The sequence below is a fragment of the Pangasianodon hypophthalmus genome, chromosome 25 (assembly GCF_027358585.1).
Source record: "Pangasianodon hypophthalmus isolate fPanHyp1 chromosome 25, fPanHyp1.pri, whole genome shotgun sequence".
Taxonomy (NCBI): Eukaryota; Metazoa; Chordata; class Actinopteri; order Siluriformes; family Pangasiidae; genus Pangasianodon; species Pangasianodon hypophthalmus.
Window position 1 is genome coordinate 1,569,876 of NC_069734.1, and position 17,814 is coordinate 1,587,689.

General features: G+C 37.3%; 1 long non-coding RNA gene across 1 annotated transcript; it reads right to left on the reverse strand.

The window, feature by feature from the left end:
- Positions 1-9,697: 9,697 nt before the first annotated feature.
- Positions 9,698-14,098, reverse strand: LOC113540856 (uncharacterized). Its single transcript, XR_003404125.3, has 3 exons — positions 13,932-14,098; positions 10,784-10,926; positions 9,698-10,636 (listed from the first exon to the last, which is right to left on the reverse strand). It is a non-coding gene; the product is annotated as an uncharacterized LOC113540856 (long non-coding RNA).
- Between the last annotated feature and the right edge of the window lie 3,716 nt (positions 14,099-17,814).

Here is a 17,814-nt window from a genome sequence, read left to right on the forward strand (position 1 = left end):
GAAACTGAGAGGCTCAGGAGGAACTTCTTCCCTCAGTCCATCAGACTCCTCAACACGGACATGTCCAACCATACAGACCCTTTAGGACTCCATAAACACTCTCCAGTCTCTCTGCACTCCACTAACACTCCACACACTGCACTTTGCACTTTGTATTGTTACTACACATAACATATTACATATTTTGTACATCTGTTTTTGCACATCCTGTACATATATTTCATATTTCTTATCTTATTTCTTATCATTTCTTATTCACTTCAGATTTTTAAATTTTACAGAAAAGACAGAATAAAGAGAAGCCGGTGTGAGGGAACGACTGTTTATAGCTACTATAACGTAACTATTATATGTATAATCATTGACAAACCCTAACCCTGTGGGATAAGAGGAATATAAACTTGAGGTCATGCTGTTGTAGGAAAATAATGAACTTCCGGGTGGAAACAGTCACTCAGCAGTGGATGTGGAACAGGATTTAACTTTATAGTGCTTTTTTTTTTTTTTGTGGTGGGAAACAGCTCATGAAGTGTTTGATGAAGATGTGAGCAGTTGACAGAAAACACCAGAACGCTGTTTATTTGGAAGGAAAAAGAAATGTTCTGTTAGAAAGAGCTCCTGTGGGGGGAAAAAAATGACCGTTTTCTCTCCTAAAATGCGCCAGTGCTCAGGGCTAATAGGCTTCAGCTCGAGTGTTGAAGGATGCCCGCTGGAGCCGAATTGTAATCCACAGCGAAGAAATGAAGCCTTCAAAAAGTACAATTACTCCACAAGATCTCAAATGAACTATCAGGATCACACAGATTTAATACTGAATATTACACTATTGGATATTTTAACAATCTCCACTCGCTCTCAGGGGAATGAAGCAGCCTGAGCCGTGACGCTGAGATCCGATCCCGAGATTCATTTACAGGCTGAAAGGAGTATAATCGTGTGGATTAAAACATAAAGATTAATAAATAAATCACTTTGTATGAAATACACGTTTGATAATGTTTTAATGCATACAGCTTTTAGCATATTGTGTACAATTCATTATTAATAACGCAGCTTATACGCTGACGCCATCTTTTCAATAAAAACACAACAAATCTCGTGAGTAAAGTGTACTGAAGGGAGCTACTGAGGAACTGCGTTAACATCGAGGCTTCAATTACGTCAAGAATACGGAAAGCCATAAGGGTCTATTGAGCTGAGTGTGAGTGTGTGTGAGTGTGTGTGAGTGTGTGTGAGTGTGTGTGTGTGTGTGTATACACAGTACATTCAGAAATTCGAGGCTGCAGTCTTTGGTTCTTGTGGCTGCTGTTGGCTTCAATTCATATTACTGATAAAAGGTAATCAGATCCATAGCTGAGCACCGAGTCTGTGCTAAAAATAGCAAATAAAATAAAACATACATGTGTTTTAGGGTATTACATTAGATAAAGCATTAATGTGTAGTAAAAATGTAGTCATAGTAAAAAAAAAAAAAAGGAAAATGTTGAACTCCAAGGGGATAAATGCAGAAAAAAAATCAACGCAGACAAAAAAATATCTGTGTAGAATTAATTACATGTAAATAGAAAAGAAAAGAAAATAGGACTTTAGATATATAGAGAGAGAACTTTTAAAACACTAAAAAAAAATAAAAAAAATTAAAAAAAGAAAAAAACATTTGAATGTCAGAAAAGGAAAATCTACAGTATAGAATTCTATAAATGTCTTTAAACAAACAATTAAAAAAAACAATTAAAAAATAAATTAATATGTAATAATTTAGATGTTACTGGGGGAGTTCTTTTTTGTAATTAAAGTAGAATTATAAAAATAAATATGAAAGATAAATACAATTCTAAAGAGTTTAAAGAGTTAGGGGGAAAAATCAATGTAGAATCCTAAGAGCATTACATGTTAGGAAAAATGTTTGAAAAAAGTAAAAAAGTAAGGACAAAAAGTCAACAGACAACAACAACAACAAACTCATATAGAATTGTAAGGGCTTTAGATGTTCAAAAAGAAGAAAAACAAACGAACATACAAATTTATATCTAAATATATTCTAAAAAATATAAATATTCTAAATAATATTCTAAAGACTTCTTACGTGTAAATGTTTAAAGCAAAACCAAAAATGTAAACAGAATTCCCTTCATTTGCTGTGAAACTGAGAGAAGCGTTCGTATTCTCAAACATTTACTGCGTGTGTGTTTAATCGAGCTCTGTAATGAAGTGTGTGCTGACATTTCAGACAGAACAGAACTTCTCACTGCATTCTCATCTTAAACACACACACACACACACACACACACACACACACACACACGACAGGAACCGAGTCCTGAAGAAGAGCATTGTGGGATTGATCAGGTTCCTTTTTAACCCCAGGAGAGATTCGGCATGTCGACGGAGCGAACACTCAGGATTCGGAGATTAAATTAGGATCCATGGCTTCGTGCCGATGTCGATGTGGAATGTGATGAAATCCGGTCCGGAATGTTTAAAGGAATATTTACCTACAGGCCGAGAACACCACTCGATTGATTCTCCTCATCTGCTGCAGGGACTTAATTAACATGTTTCCTCTGATTCCTCTTACAAACACTCAGAGATACACACACCTATACACACTCACACACACACCTACAGCTACACAAACACATGCCTATATATACACACCCACACACACACTTATACACACCCACACTCACACACACCTACAGCCACACACACACATGCCTATATATACACGCTCACACACACCTACAGCTACACACACACACACACTCACACACACCTACAGCTACACACACATGCCTATATATACACGCTCACACACACCTACAGCTACACACACACACACACTCACACACACCTACAGCCACACACACGTGCATATATATACACACCTACACACACACCTACACACACACCTATACACACTCACACACACCTACAGCTACACACACATGCCTATATATACACACCTACACACACACCTATACACACTCACACACACCTACAGCTACACACACACATGCCTATATATACACACTCACACACACACACACACACTTACACCTACACACATGCACCTATACACACTCACACACATACACACACACACCTACTCACACACACACCTACACACACCTATACACACTCACACACACCTACAGCTACACACACACATGCCTATATATACACACTCACACACACACACACCTCGACACCTACTCACACACACACACCCCTACACCTACTCACACACACACCTACACACACACCTATACACACTCACACTCACTCTCTCTCTCTCACACACACACACACCTACACGTACACACACTAACACTCTCTCACACACACACGTCTCTACACCTACTCACACTCCTATACACACACCTACATGCACACACACACACACACACACACACACACACACACACACACCCCTACACCTTCTCACACACACTCACACACAAACCTACACCTACTCACAAACTCACACACACACACACACACACACACACACACCCCTACAAATACTCACACACCTACACACACACCTATGTACACACACACATGCACACCTACATGCACACACACTTATACGCACTCACACACAAATCTATACACACACCCTTACACATACCTGTATACACCTATACACACAAACATACACACTCCTACACCTAGACACACGCGCCTACATACGCACATTCTCTCTCTCTCTCTCTCTCTCTCTCTCTGTCCCTCTCTTTATTCATCTTTCATTCTTTCTATAATTTTTATTTTGCTTTTATTTCTTTTTCTTCTTCATTTCAAACTCCATTTCTGACATCCTCTTTGTAACTGTCTTTCTTTTTCCTTGTCTTTATTTATCTTTATCCCTCCATCCCTCCCTCACATGCTTCATTCCTTTCTTCCTCTTCTACCTTGTTTTATCACCCTCAATCCTTTTCCTTTCTTCTTTTCTCACATTTTCACAACAGAACAACAAAAACAAATCAAATCCATCCCATAATTCCTTTCACCAGATTAAAGTTTAGGTAAAATGTAGTTTAATATCAGCATGTGTGTTTAATCAATAAACAAATTACAGTTTAATTGTTTATTCATTGTCTTTTATCTTACTGTCATTTCACAGCAACTCAGTGACCAATCAGATTTCAGCAGCACAAACCTCTCCAGCCAATCAGGATCTGGCAGAGAAGAATCCTGTTAGCTTTAGCGATGGAGCTACAGGTGTTAAATAACTGTCCTGTCTCATGTTTCACTTCACACTACAATGAAATAACTGCTGATTTGCTAAAGTGTAAAAAAATTCAGTCACATCGCAGCTTTTTATTCATTCACAAGCGAATAAAAGGGTAAATATTAGGACTAAAACGCCGGCTGATGTGTAGTGATGTGCAATAAACATCTCCGTTATGCCTTCGAGCGGCGGCACAGTGATACACACTGAACATGGCGGATTTTATATATTACCCATCAACGTTGCGTGAGTGTTGCATCATATCATCGCTGAAAGCAAACAAAAACAAAACGAAAGAAGCTGTCAGGCGAACAAACAATTGAGATAAATGCATTTAAACATCAGTGTTGGGAGCCGTGTCTGAAGTTCGAATTACTTCCTGCTTCAGATGGATGAAATTACTTTGCCAATAGCAATTTTTATGTTTCTGAAGCCTTTTCTCTCGCTGTGCTCAATACCGACTCAAGCTCAGTGTGGGAGAAGTTTCATGAACAAAGCTTGTATCATTAAGGACAGATAAAAGTTTGTCCTGGAGTGGCGTGTGTGTGTGTGTGTGTGTGTGTGTGTGTGTGGTGATACTTCATAATTTATATACAGTTATATACAGTATTTTTTAAAATCTAAGGAAGTCTGTAAAATGTTTTAAGAACATAATACTTCAAATATTTATACAAGTGTAAGGTTAGCTATTTTTGTAAAAATATATTTGATCATATTAAAAAAAAAGATTCAAGATTCAAGATCTTTACTGTCATGTGTACTTTGGTACAATGAAACTCTTATTTTGTTTTTTCCTCACGAGAAAGATGGGGTAGAAGGGCAACAAACAATAAATTACAAAAACAATAAAAATACAGAAAATATACAATAAGGAACAAGGCAGGGAGAATAATTAAAATAAACAATACACAAACGCCAAAGCCAAATATTTCTGTCCTCAAACAGGATCATTAAGGATGTTTTTTTTTTTCTTTTTTAATTTTAAATGTTTTAAAGATGATTAACAATGTTTTATGTTTTTATTCCTACACTGTTCATTTCTAGTTTTCATTTTCATTACTTAAAGCCCTGGTTCCACGTTATCATAAACACAAAACATATCTTCTGTACTAGGTACACATACGTATTGTAGGAAAATATCATATTTAGATCAACGTCTAAAGGTCAAAAGTTGCATCAATATTTATGTGAAGAAAGTTCCTGGTATTCAGAGTCGGGTTACGCGCGTACTTAAGTAGATTGTTGACCTTCACATTCAGATTATTAAAATCACCTCCGAGGTTGCCTGATATATATTTTTTTAATTTTAGTAGAAGTATCCAAGACGGCATTTTTCAACAGCATCTAAACCACCGCCTTTAAACACAAACACTCACCTTTAAACCTGAAAAAAAAAATCAATGGTAAAAAATATGATAATATCTGAGTGAGACGATAGAGAGTGTTGAAATAAATCTTATAGGAGTCTCGTATATCAGCAGTATATCACTGCATGAATGGTTTAATTTAACAAAATGGCTTCCACACTCATTATTCAGCAGCACATAGAATAGCACTTGATCCAGCACATCCTGTTCTTTTACTTTTTATTATTTTATATGGAGCTCTGACAGTTACTCGAGCGCAACTTCATGAAGCCACGAGACTCTAAATGGAGGTGATGAAATCGTAATGTGTGTGCGAGATGTAGGAGATTTTATCACACTTTTAATTCACTGTTTTTATTTGTAGAATTAATAAAAGAACATCAGTGTTTGTATTAAATCGATGCGATCTGCTGTAAAGAAAAAACTGTGAAGGATAAGCTGACCTAGCACTCATCTGCTACCTTACAGAGAAACTTTAACTTTATTCAGCACTTTATCCATAAAATATTCAAAGTTCCAGGTCGGAATCTTTCGTAACTGAGACACGCCTCTGTTTTAGACAAGCTCCGCCCCCTGTGTGCGTAACTCTCACGTAACTTCTGTATAGCGCTGGGGTCTGTAGTTAGTGTATGTCTGAGATCTGAATACTGATGTGTGGAATTTCAGTATTAAATTCTCAGTACACTGAATCATACGGCTCATACTGCGTATGTTTATTATAAAGTTTATTATAAAGATTATTCTAAAGTTTTTACTGTGTTTGTTATAAAGCTCTGATTAGCTTCTGTGCCATCATTCTGTCGTTCCTCCCTATAATACACACTGCTTTATTGTTTATCATTCACACTCCTCACTGATAAACTGTACATCATTCCCATCATCCCTCCCTCACACACACTCATCTACGGTCAGTAATCTCTCTTTCTCTCCCTCTCTCTCTCTCTCTCTCTCTCTATATATATATAGATATATCATTCTGCATCTTTCTCTCTCTCAATCTATTTCTCCTTCTTTGTCTCTCTCTCTTGCTCTGTAACTTTCTCCTCTCTCCCATTCTTTCTCCCCGTCTGTCTCTGTCTAGCTCTCTCTCTTTTTCTCACACTCTTTCTGTCTCTTTCTTTATGCCACACTGTCTTTTTCTTACTCTATCTATCTATCTATCTATCTATCTATCTACCTATCTATCTATCTATCTATCTATCTATGTCTCCATCTCTCTTTTGCTGTATCTTTTTTGTCTTCTTTATCTCTGTCTGTTTCTGACACTGTCTTTTTTCTCTCTCTTTATACCATCTGTCTCTTTCTCACTCTCTCTGTCTCTCTTCACGGTGATGAGTAAAGGAGTGTGTGAACTGTTCTGGAGAAAGTGCTGACTCGGGAGCAGTGCTGAACCCTACGGAGCACATCTGTGTTTTCTGCCTCCTTCAGTCCTCCTTCCTGTAAATGAAAGGTAAAAAAAAAAAAGCGCGCGCACACACACACACACACACACGTATGACATTAAGCAGAGTCACTCCCGCTGTGTTGGGGTTAGTGCTGTAGTTTTGTAAATGACTTTGTGCATCATAAAGCGCTTGTAAGATTCCATTTAACAGGAAATGAACTCCCTGAAGAGTTTTCCTGTTTTTTTTAGCAGCAAATTATTGTAAAGTTTAAATATTAAAATGATTCACAGGAGGTTTAAAGAGCTCCTGCTATCACGTATCAGTTGGAATCGCACTACGTCTGTTCTTTTTGTCTCTCAGACCTTTTTTTTAAAGACTCTCGTTTAACCACACACTCGCTGATCGATAGAACAAACCAGCGTGGATTGATAGCACAGAGCCTGAACTTCACAGACCTATTAATATCCCCGAGACGATTCGATGAAATAATGATTGTTGGGACGAGGGTCTGTTTTTTCCTGCAGGCTGAAATCCATACATCTGCTCCTGATCGAGCTCCAGATCTGCTTCGTGAATTGCTTTGCATTATTAAATCATAAATAATAATTAAGAACAAGTGACTGCGGGACTCTGGGATGCGAGCAAAACTTCCTGGAACGTAAAAAAAAAAGTTTCGTTAAGAAACATTTTTCCATCATATGCAGACCTGCATTCATTCATTTATTTATTTATTTATTTATTTATTTATTTATTTATGGCTTTCACATCATTAATTTCTAGCTCTCTGTATAAATGCACGACTCGAGGATGTTTTTATTCAGACATAACAGAAAGAAAACTGTATTACAGTATCGCCACTATGTAAATATTTCACATATGCTTGACTTAATTTGACTTTCCATGAAGACTAAGCGCTTAAAAATTACCTAATTAAATGCGCCGTTCCCTTCTCCACGTCCCTACGAGAAACTAAATGCAGAAGATTCAATTATGTTTTGTAGGTTTTTGTCTTTTATTTCCATAATGTAGGCTTTAATGGAATTGCTTCTCTAAGAGTAAAGCGTTGGTATTTATCATTTGAAATTCAGATGGGTGCCTTTTGGAAACTTGCTGACAAAATTGAAATCCATAAAAGTGCTACGCAAAGCGGTTTCACCTCATTTAATTAGGCAGAGAGGATCGTATGAGTAAAACAGACGTACGGAGGCTCGAAGCTGCCGAGGATAATTATCACGATGAGCCGGTTCTCGGCATTCAGAGACGTGCAGACGTCCTAATCTGCTCGACTGCCATCAGGAAATGCCTAATTACTGAAGATTGCACCACAGTGCTGTTGAATCCTCGATTCTGATTGGTCAGACTTTGTTGATTAATTTTCTATAACAATAATTTTCAAAAATTAAAATATAATTTTCTATAATTTTCTGACATTAGTGCAGCTGCAAATCACAGGTTTATATTAATGCACTCGTTCTGTTACATTATTGTGTTCATCAGTCATGAAGTTTTCATGATGTGAGGAGATGTATATTTGACATTTATGGAAGGAGTCTCCAGTGTCAGAGGTAAAGCTATAACGTTAACCTTCCCAACATCTTCAGGACAGAGGCATTTAAGCTTTTTGTGGTTTCTTGGTGACATGACAAGCTGTTTTTTTTTTCCTTATAAACTTCAACAAAGAGAAAGAAGAGAGGCTGGTGAGGGAACGACTGTTTATCGCTGCTATAACGTAAGTGACAACAGGAACTAACTTGTTTCCTTGACTTTCCGCAGCATTTAATGTAACTATAAATGGCTAAAAGTATTCTAATCGTTGGCAAGTTGCTGTGATATAAGAGGAACGAAACACTTGGGGGTGTGCTGTTATAGAAAAATAATCAACTTTGGGGTGTTTTGAATCACACAACCTCATCATTGATTATTTTTCTATAACTGCGTGCATGGTCATGTTTTATTTCCTACATAATGTACATTATTATCTAGCTAAGTAATCTGAACATGGATTTTTTTTTAACACACTGTACTTTGTGTATTAATACATGGTTCTGCTTGGAACCAGAAGGAACATCACTCAGTAGCACATGAGAAATGATGCACACTAAAAAAATAACAGACACTAAACTAGACAAAACGAGACGAATCACAAGAAACAGGTGTGAACAATGATTCATGAATAATTAATGAGTCTGTGTGGCTTCATCCAATCATGATGCGAGGTTACGTGACGTGCTTGATGTGTGACGTACACGGCACATATTCAAGTGGCACGGCTCATGTAAGCTGGGTTAACAAACGTTTCACAATTTTAAAACAAATTTCCCAGAAAGTTGGAAAAAGAAAACATAATGAATAGTGATATATGGACAACATTGTTACATTTACATTCACAAACTTGATGCTCTGTGATTGGTTGGATAAAGCGACACGTGCTCGTTACGTATTCACTCACACGCCGAGGCTTCAGTGACGAGCTTCTCGCACTAACGAGTGAGACAAAGCAGTTGAGTAGCAAAAAATAAAAATAGACTGAATATCAGCATCAGAAAGTCTTTATTCAGCAAATATGCTGCTTACACGGGCGTTTGACAAATCAGCATAAGAACACACACATACAGAACATGCACATACATATAAATATATACATGTATTCAAGAGCACGAGGCAAAATCCCGTCTTCGTGTGTATGTGCATAAATATTTTACCTGCATTTTCAGCATTTTGCAGTGACGAGCTTCATTACTCTCACACACACACACACACACACACACATTCAGAGACTCGGATTTTTCAATTCATACTGGAACTTATCTTATGGGTCTTGCACAATTGCTCAAAATCAGACTTGTTCTTGACTTAGTTTTGAGTCTGAGTCAAGTCCAGAGTCCAAGTCATAAGGTTTGAAGTCCAATTCATGAGTCATAAAGTTTGAAGTCCATGTAGTACACAGTTATAGAAGGGAATTGTTTATAATCGCACTATCCTTCTGAGTCTAGTTCCTCTCAAGGTTTCTTCCTCATGTCGTCTCAGGGAGCTTTTCCTCACCACCGTCACCAACTATTTTGATTTAATTTATTTTGAATGTATTTATTTCTGTAAAGCTGCTTTGTGACAATGTCTATTGTTAAAAGCGCTATGAGCGTCATGAGTTATTATAAGGTTTGAAGTCTAAGTCGAGTCCTGAGTAATAAATCGTAAGTTTTGTAGTTGACGTTGAGTCAGGAGTCAAAACATTTGACGTTGATGTTGGGTCATATGCCGTAAGGTTTGAAGTCCAAGTCAACTAGTGAATCATAAGGTTTGAAGTCCAATTCGAGTCGTGAGTCATATGGTGAGAAAGAAAGTGATTCAGCTTCAAGAAGAATCTATGATTGTCTCTAAATGTGAGACTTTTTCCTTATTGTCCATTTTCTAGCTAACAGTGTGTCAGAAATCGCATAAACATAAAAAGCAGAATACACAAGGCTAAACTGGTGGCTATAAGCTTCCATTACTTATTAGCCACATTAGCCTCGTGCAAAACTGAAGAAGACGCAAAAAAGTCTCTGTGGATGGATGAAATTCAGGGAAAATGGGATATGGTGGACATTTTGTTTGCTGTTTGGAGCTCCTTTCTTACATCTCTTGCATAACTCTCTCCATTCCTGAAACTTTTCCAGAAACATACATTTAGTAGATGAATTAATAATCATAAGCTTGCAGATTTACTGTATTCAGGTATTTACTGGGAAACGAGCCAAACAGCTGATTCAGGGATAATATTAAATAAGTGAATAAATAAAGAATTAAAGATCTACCTGAGGGAGGACGACACACACCTGGTGTTTCCCGTCTCGCAGCACAAACCCGGTTGTTTTATTGCCGGTTCTCATCAGCGCTGTCCCAGTTCCCCTCCGTCGTTCCCAGGCAGCCGTATCATTTACCACCAACACACCAAAACCTTTTGTTTACACAAAAAGCTTCTCACTATTGCGTCTCCAGGCACTTTGTTGACACTGTTTTTTTTTTGTTTTTTTTCATGTGCATTGTCATTTCTGCTGTCACGACTCATATCTCGCATCGCTCAGAGACTCGGCGCTGAAGTGGGTGCCGCATACATTAAAGCAGTGTCAACAGCTCCCTTAATTACACAGGAATTCTGGGAAATCAGAGCTGTGTTTGGCACCGAGAACAATCTTACACTCATTAAAGAAAGCACGTTCAGCTTGAGGCTCTTTATTTATCTTGTGTTTTTTAACAAAGATGTGTAACGTTTACCTGAATCGCCTCGTTTAGGGAATGAAACAGAGTCTAATGTTTTCTTTTTGCTGTAGTTGTTTTTATGAACAGTTTCAGATCCGATGCTTCCTCTAGGCTTTTTTTTTTGTATGTACTATTAGTTTCACTTTATTAAATTATATGTGAATACCTCTTTCGCCTTAATGCTGCTGTTGTTAGTATTGCAGTGTGCTTAGAGCGAACTTCTGAAGAGTTGTTAAGACTCGGGAAGATTTTATATCATGATATTTATTTATCCTATGGTAAAGCGATATATGATGTACATATATGATTTTTTTTTCTGTCTATTTCTGTTTATTACATACGTTACCAAATCTATTTTTAGAAAGCAAACACATTAATGTAGAAATCTTACTATTTACTTCATAAACTTACTTAAAATTTATTTTAAAAAAATCTATATTATTTTGGATGAGCTGTTTAACTACCTGTTTATAATGAATTAATTTATTATCTATTATTTTTATTATTTATTCATTTATTTATTTCACTTAAAATAATTCCATACAGCTTTAAACAATCAATTATAGTGTGAGTCACTACGTCGTCTTGTTACTGGAAAATTCTGTCTGAATTCTTCAATAAAAGCAAAGAAAGTGAAAATTTTGACCGTTTCTCAAACATCTCGCACTATCTTGGTTCTATCAGTACAACACGCACCAGTACTTGTGGTGTATCAGTTTATAAATGGATTATGTAATTATCTTAAACCACAAGGTAAAAGTTTCTTTAATATCTAACATCATGTACAGTGTTTTAATCAGTGAGCTATGTGGGAAGCAGCTGTACGATTTTCCTGCAGCTCTCTCAAGGCCTTCCGTCTAAAGCGTCTAACCCTGAGCGTACAGTATTTAATCCGTGACATAATGCAGGGAAGGACATTAAAATAAATGCAGTAAACACACATGACTATAGCACCATGGCTCTGTCTATAAATCATATTGTCCACTCGGAGCACAAGATGCAAAAGACGCTTGGCAAAAGATATTTTGGCACTGGGCCTTCACACCTATTGTATATGAAAAGCCGGAATGCTCAATCATCTCAGTCGTAAATCCCTCACACCTGAAAGCCGAGGTCAGTCGGTGTTTTACGCTCAATATGAAAACCACTTGAGCTGAAAAAGTGTGATTTTTAGACACTGTGGTACTTTTCTTTTTCTTTTTTCCAGCTTTGAGCTTGAGCTGAATGTTGACCGTGAATGTTCGGAATAATGAAAGCTCTGAATTCTTTTCATCCGCCCTCATTCCCTGAGTAAAGCCATTTTAATTTAATGACAAACTCATAGCACGTGTTGTATCGACTATGTGGACGGTGGAAAAAGCAGCACAGAGCAAAGAAAGCAGCTGAGTGCACTTCATTACTCTGGAAATATTTCAGATGAAGCCGATTCTATGGTTAATCTTCAAAAACAAAATAAATCTTTAAAAATCGCTCTTCCCTGCATTGTCTTACTTTTTTTTAAATATTTCTTCTTTAGTTTTAATGGAAGGTTATCAGTTTCATATCAGTTTATGGTTAGGTGTAGAAGGAATTCTGACCGATTCCAACCGATTCCAACCGCTCCCAAAGGAATTCTGACCTACCCTGCCTATTCCAGAAGGAATTATAACCAATCCCACCAATTCCAGGAGGAATTTTGATCAAACTCAGCCACTCTCAAAGGAATTCTGAACAATCCCACCTGCTTCTGAAGGAATTATGACCAATCTCACCCACTTCCAATGGAATTCTGATCAATCTAACCGAAACCTTCCACTCCTGTAATTCTGACCAATTGCAGTCTCTTCAGAAGGAGTCTCATCCACTCTTAAAGGAATTCTGACTAATCCTGCCCATTCCTGATGGAATTCTAACCAATCTCAACCACTCCAGATGGAATTCTGACCAATCCCGCATACTCTCTAAGGAAAGCTGATCAATCCATTCACTCCTAAAGGAATTCTGACCAATCCCACCCTCTGCTGAAGGAATTCTGACCAATCCCACCCTCTGCTGAAGGAATTCTGACCAATCCCACCCTCTGCTGAAGGAATTCTGACCAATCCTATTAGCTGCCAAAATAATTCTGACCACTCCAACAAACTCCCGAAGGAATCCCAAGCATTCCCGCCCACTTGTGATGGAACTCTGACCGCTCCTGCTTGCATGAGAGTAAAAACTGCCTGCTCCTGTGACTTTTTTGTTGTTTTCCGTGGGATCCCAGGCCTTTAGCTAAGTGTTCCATGTCTAAGTGTCTAATGGTTTAAAACAGTGTAATCCAACAGATGTATTATTTTGCACATTTACTGCACTGATATATTTATTTTTGTTGTTAAGAGCATAGCATAAAAAAGCACTGAAGCTGGAAATGTAATTTGCAGCCTGTGTGTGGATTTTAATTGAAGTGCAGTTTGAGTCATTCTCTGCTTTTGTTTATCAGCATTTAGTAAAAAAGTTTAAAAAAAAAAAAAAAAAAAAACGCAAGGCCCTGTCAGTTTTGGATTTAGGATCAGTTTAGGAAAAGTGAATAATTGTGCAAGCCCTGAATCATAGCTGTTCAGTGAAGTGAGAGTGACTTAGATGTATTTGATTAAAAAAATGAAGTAATAATTTACACCCCAGCTGTTTGAGAGCTGTTTGTGTTGCGGTGGAGAGGTGAGGCTGGTAGGTGAGAGACTTACTGACCTTTCTGAACACCTTCTGTCCTGCAGCGTCGCCTCCGTCGCTCTTTATATTAACATTTCAATACATCCAGCCTGCTCTGGGAAAAAAAGATCTTCATTTGACCTTTAGGGAGAAAAGACTTAAATGCTGCCCCCTCATTTAACCTTAAAAAAGAAAAAAAAAGTGTGGTGGCTCTCATTATCGACTGACGTGAAGAGAACTCTTTTCTCCTGATGCTGTTGTGGAGCAATCTGTGTGTGTGTGTGTGTGTGTGTGTGTTTTGGCTCTCTATCCTTTCTGCCTCCCAAATTTGGTAGGTCATGAAGATAAACAAGGCACCTCTAATTACAATGCGCAAATGCAAGCAAGCGCACACACACACACACACACACACACACACACACACACACACACGCTGGAGCACACAAACAACACCGAGACCACACATCTGCCTGGAACAGAAACAAAATGGATTTATGCCCGTTAGGTCCCTGGCAAATGAATACTGTTGACAGAACAATTAGCATTTAAAAGGAAGAATAACCTTCGCTCAATGCATCACTTTTATTACCGCAGACGTTCGTTTTCACCAAAAATCGCCACTATCGCTTCTCTCACTCAGCCTCAGTGCTCACAAACAGGCTTAGAAAATGTAACATATCTGAGGAATCTTTAGTAATCAAATCAAATCAGAGCTACAGATGGAATAAAACACACTGTGTGTGTGTGTGTGTTACAGTAAAATACTGAGTGCTAGTGTGCTGTGATGTAGATGTTACTGTTACCATCCTGAAGCTGATTATTTTCCTATAACAGCACGTTCCTAAGAGATTTATTCCTCTTACACCACAGCAGTTTGCCAACGATTACAAACTTTATTCATTAAATAATGACACATTTAACTTTATTATAGTTTATAGTTTATAGTTAATGTTGTAGAGCATCAGTGAAACAAGTTAGTTCCTGTTCTCGGGATCCGTCACAGTTAATCTCTAGTTCAGGTAATATCTGTAATCCGTAACCAGCGCTGTTGAATCCTCGACAATCCTCTGAGTGTTGATTAATTTTCTCTAACAGCAGCTCTGACAGTAGTGCAGCTGTAAATCACAGGTTTATATTAATGCGCTCGTTCTTGTCTCTAGGTTGTATATGCTTACAGTCTCCCGAGTGGTGAAAATGAGACTGAAGGGGAAAAGAACGCAGGAGGTTTTAGACATGATGACAAAAGATGACTATAGGAAATGTTTCCAGGAATGAGAGAAACACTGGGATAAGCGTATCGCATCACAAGGAGAGTCATTTGAAGGCGATTAAAGGAGAAATGCTGGAGGAGTTATAATATATATATTTTTTTTAACAATTCCAGGAATGTTTGGGTTCCCCTTGTACGTTATCGTTTCTATAGTAACACAGGGATGTGTAGGACGGACGCTCGGACGCTCCTCCAAATCATTGATATGGCGAAGTTTCCTTGAAGTAAGGAGATGTTTATTTAACACGAATGGAAGGAGTCTCCAGTGCCAGCGCTTTGTAACAGTCAGAGGTAAAGCTGTAACGTCTGACGTCTTCGGGACAGAGGAGTTTGCACTGTGCAGTTTCTCGACATCATGACAAGCTGTGAAAAAAGAGAGGCGTAAATGTCTTTATAGCTGCTGTAACATAAGTGAGGACAGGAACTAACTTCACGGAGGATTCGCAACATTAAATGTAACTATAAATGGATAAATTGCTGCGGTATAAGAGGAATAAAACACTTGGGAATATGCAGTTATAGGAAAATAATAACTATGACGGCATCGCACATGGTGTGTTTTATTCCTTGCTTATGAAATGATGTTACTTTGTAAATATTACCACACACACACACACACACACACACACACACACCCCTATAAATATTTGCTAAAGTGCTAAAGTTGTACAGATAAATGTTTTCACACCACACAGTGAATTTCTCTTTCAGAAACACTCACCTTTTATTCTTCTCTCGCTTCGTCTTCACGTCAGAGTACACACATTCCCGTGATGACAGGTGTGTGTGAGTGTTTTCTCTTCTCCCAGCATGCTTGATGTACCTGACCACACATTTAAGGCCTGAACTCTTTCCTTTTAGGACGATGGATTTTTTCTTTTTTTTTTTTTTTTGGGTGGATCTCACCTCTTCTCGTCTGATCTAAAGTGAAATCTGACAGCGTGGAGGTGGAGGAAGTGTGTGATGTCTTATTCCAGAAGACCATGGTGCGCTCGGTTTAGATCTGCTGATGTGTGTGAGATACATGCAGGAATTCTTTTACTTCTCCATCAGCATACTGTATAATAGTAAAATAAAAGTCTAATTAATGTAGATTTTCCACTTAGCTCATGATGTAGCTGATCTAGTTACAACTTACGAGACTCATGTAGCTAAGAACTAGCTAAAGTTTATGGTTTAGATTTAGACGTTTTTAGCGTCATGCTGAAATCTCACTTTTCTCAAGTCACATTTGGGGAAAAACAAATACAGCATTTTATTAGCCAAATGTAGCTAACTGGCTAATATGTTTTTTTATATAGTTTAGCGAACGTGCCAATGACTTAAGAAGCTTATCACTGTGTGTTAACTCGTTAACAGGTACTCGTTTGTTGTTAAAATGTTGCTAATCACGTCATCATATTTCCCACTTTCCAAGTCTTGTTTGTAAATTTTTTTGTTTTCAAATGCACTGCTAATGTTAGCCAGTTAGCTAGCTTTTTTTTTGTGTTTTAAGAAGTTCATTGTGGTGCTCGTAAAAGATGAGAAATCCATGACATCATAAAATTTCATAAAGTACACAGAGAAACAGGATATATGAAAGCTATATGAAAAAAAAAAGAACAAAATTTTGTTTCAGCCTGGTCTGAGATGCTTTTACACAATTAAACCTCTAAAGGTTCTTGTTCTGTAGGAAGATCATTTTGCATCTTTCTAGAAATAAAAGCTTAAAATTAGAAAAAAAAAAATATCCGCCAATAGAACAAAACTATTTTAAGCTTCAAATTTGTAACAAAAAAAGGTTTAATAATCAAAATGATTATGGATTTGATTAAATCATATAATACGAAATATTACATAAATTGGACTATATTCAAGATATCATCACTTGCTGAAATGCCATGTTTTTAATCTAATTATAGGATTTTTATAATGTATACTCCTGGGCAAAAAAAAAAAAAAAATGGACCAAGCCCAAAATGTCAAAATAATAAGCTTATAATGGTCTTAACAACAAATCATTGTTCAGGAAATGAGCAAGAATGAAAGAAATAGATAAAGGAGTTTAGTATGTGAACGCTTTTCCCTTTGATTTCTGTAAATGTTTAAGTCTTGTGGCTCTTGATGAGCTGCATCAGATGCGACAGATAACCAAATAATCACTAATCTTTTAAGAAAAAATAAAGAAACCATCCCAGAAGATATTTTTGGAAAATGTCATACACCCAGACATGTGTTAGTTTGAATTCTACATCAAATATTTGCATCATTATCATGATTTTGCATACAAGAAGACTATAGAAGTGAATTTCCCTGTTTCTAGCTTTTCACAGGAGCTCTCAGGAGCGCATCTGTTTCATTCCTGCTCATTTTCTCACTAAGGATTTGTTGTTAAGATCATTAAAAGCTTCATATTTTCCATTTTGGGTTCGTCCCATTTTTTTGCCCAGGAGTGTATATGTTTTTAAATTCAAGCCTGTGATCTGAACACTGCTCCTACTCTCAAAATGTGCAAAATGCAAACAGTTTATTAAATATTACCCAAACAAATGGTCTAGTATATGCGGTTCTGTATTCTCTATAAAGAAATAACAAAATCATGTACATCTGAAAATAAGCGTGATTAAGTTTCTACGCTTAAATTCTAAACACACACACACACACACACACACA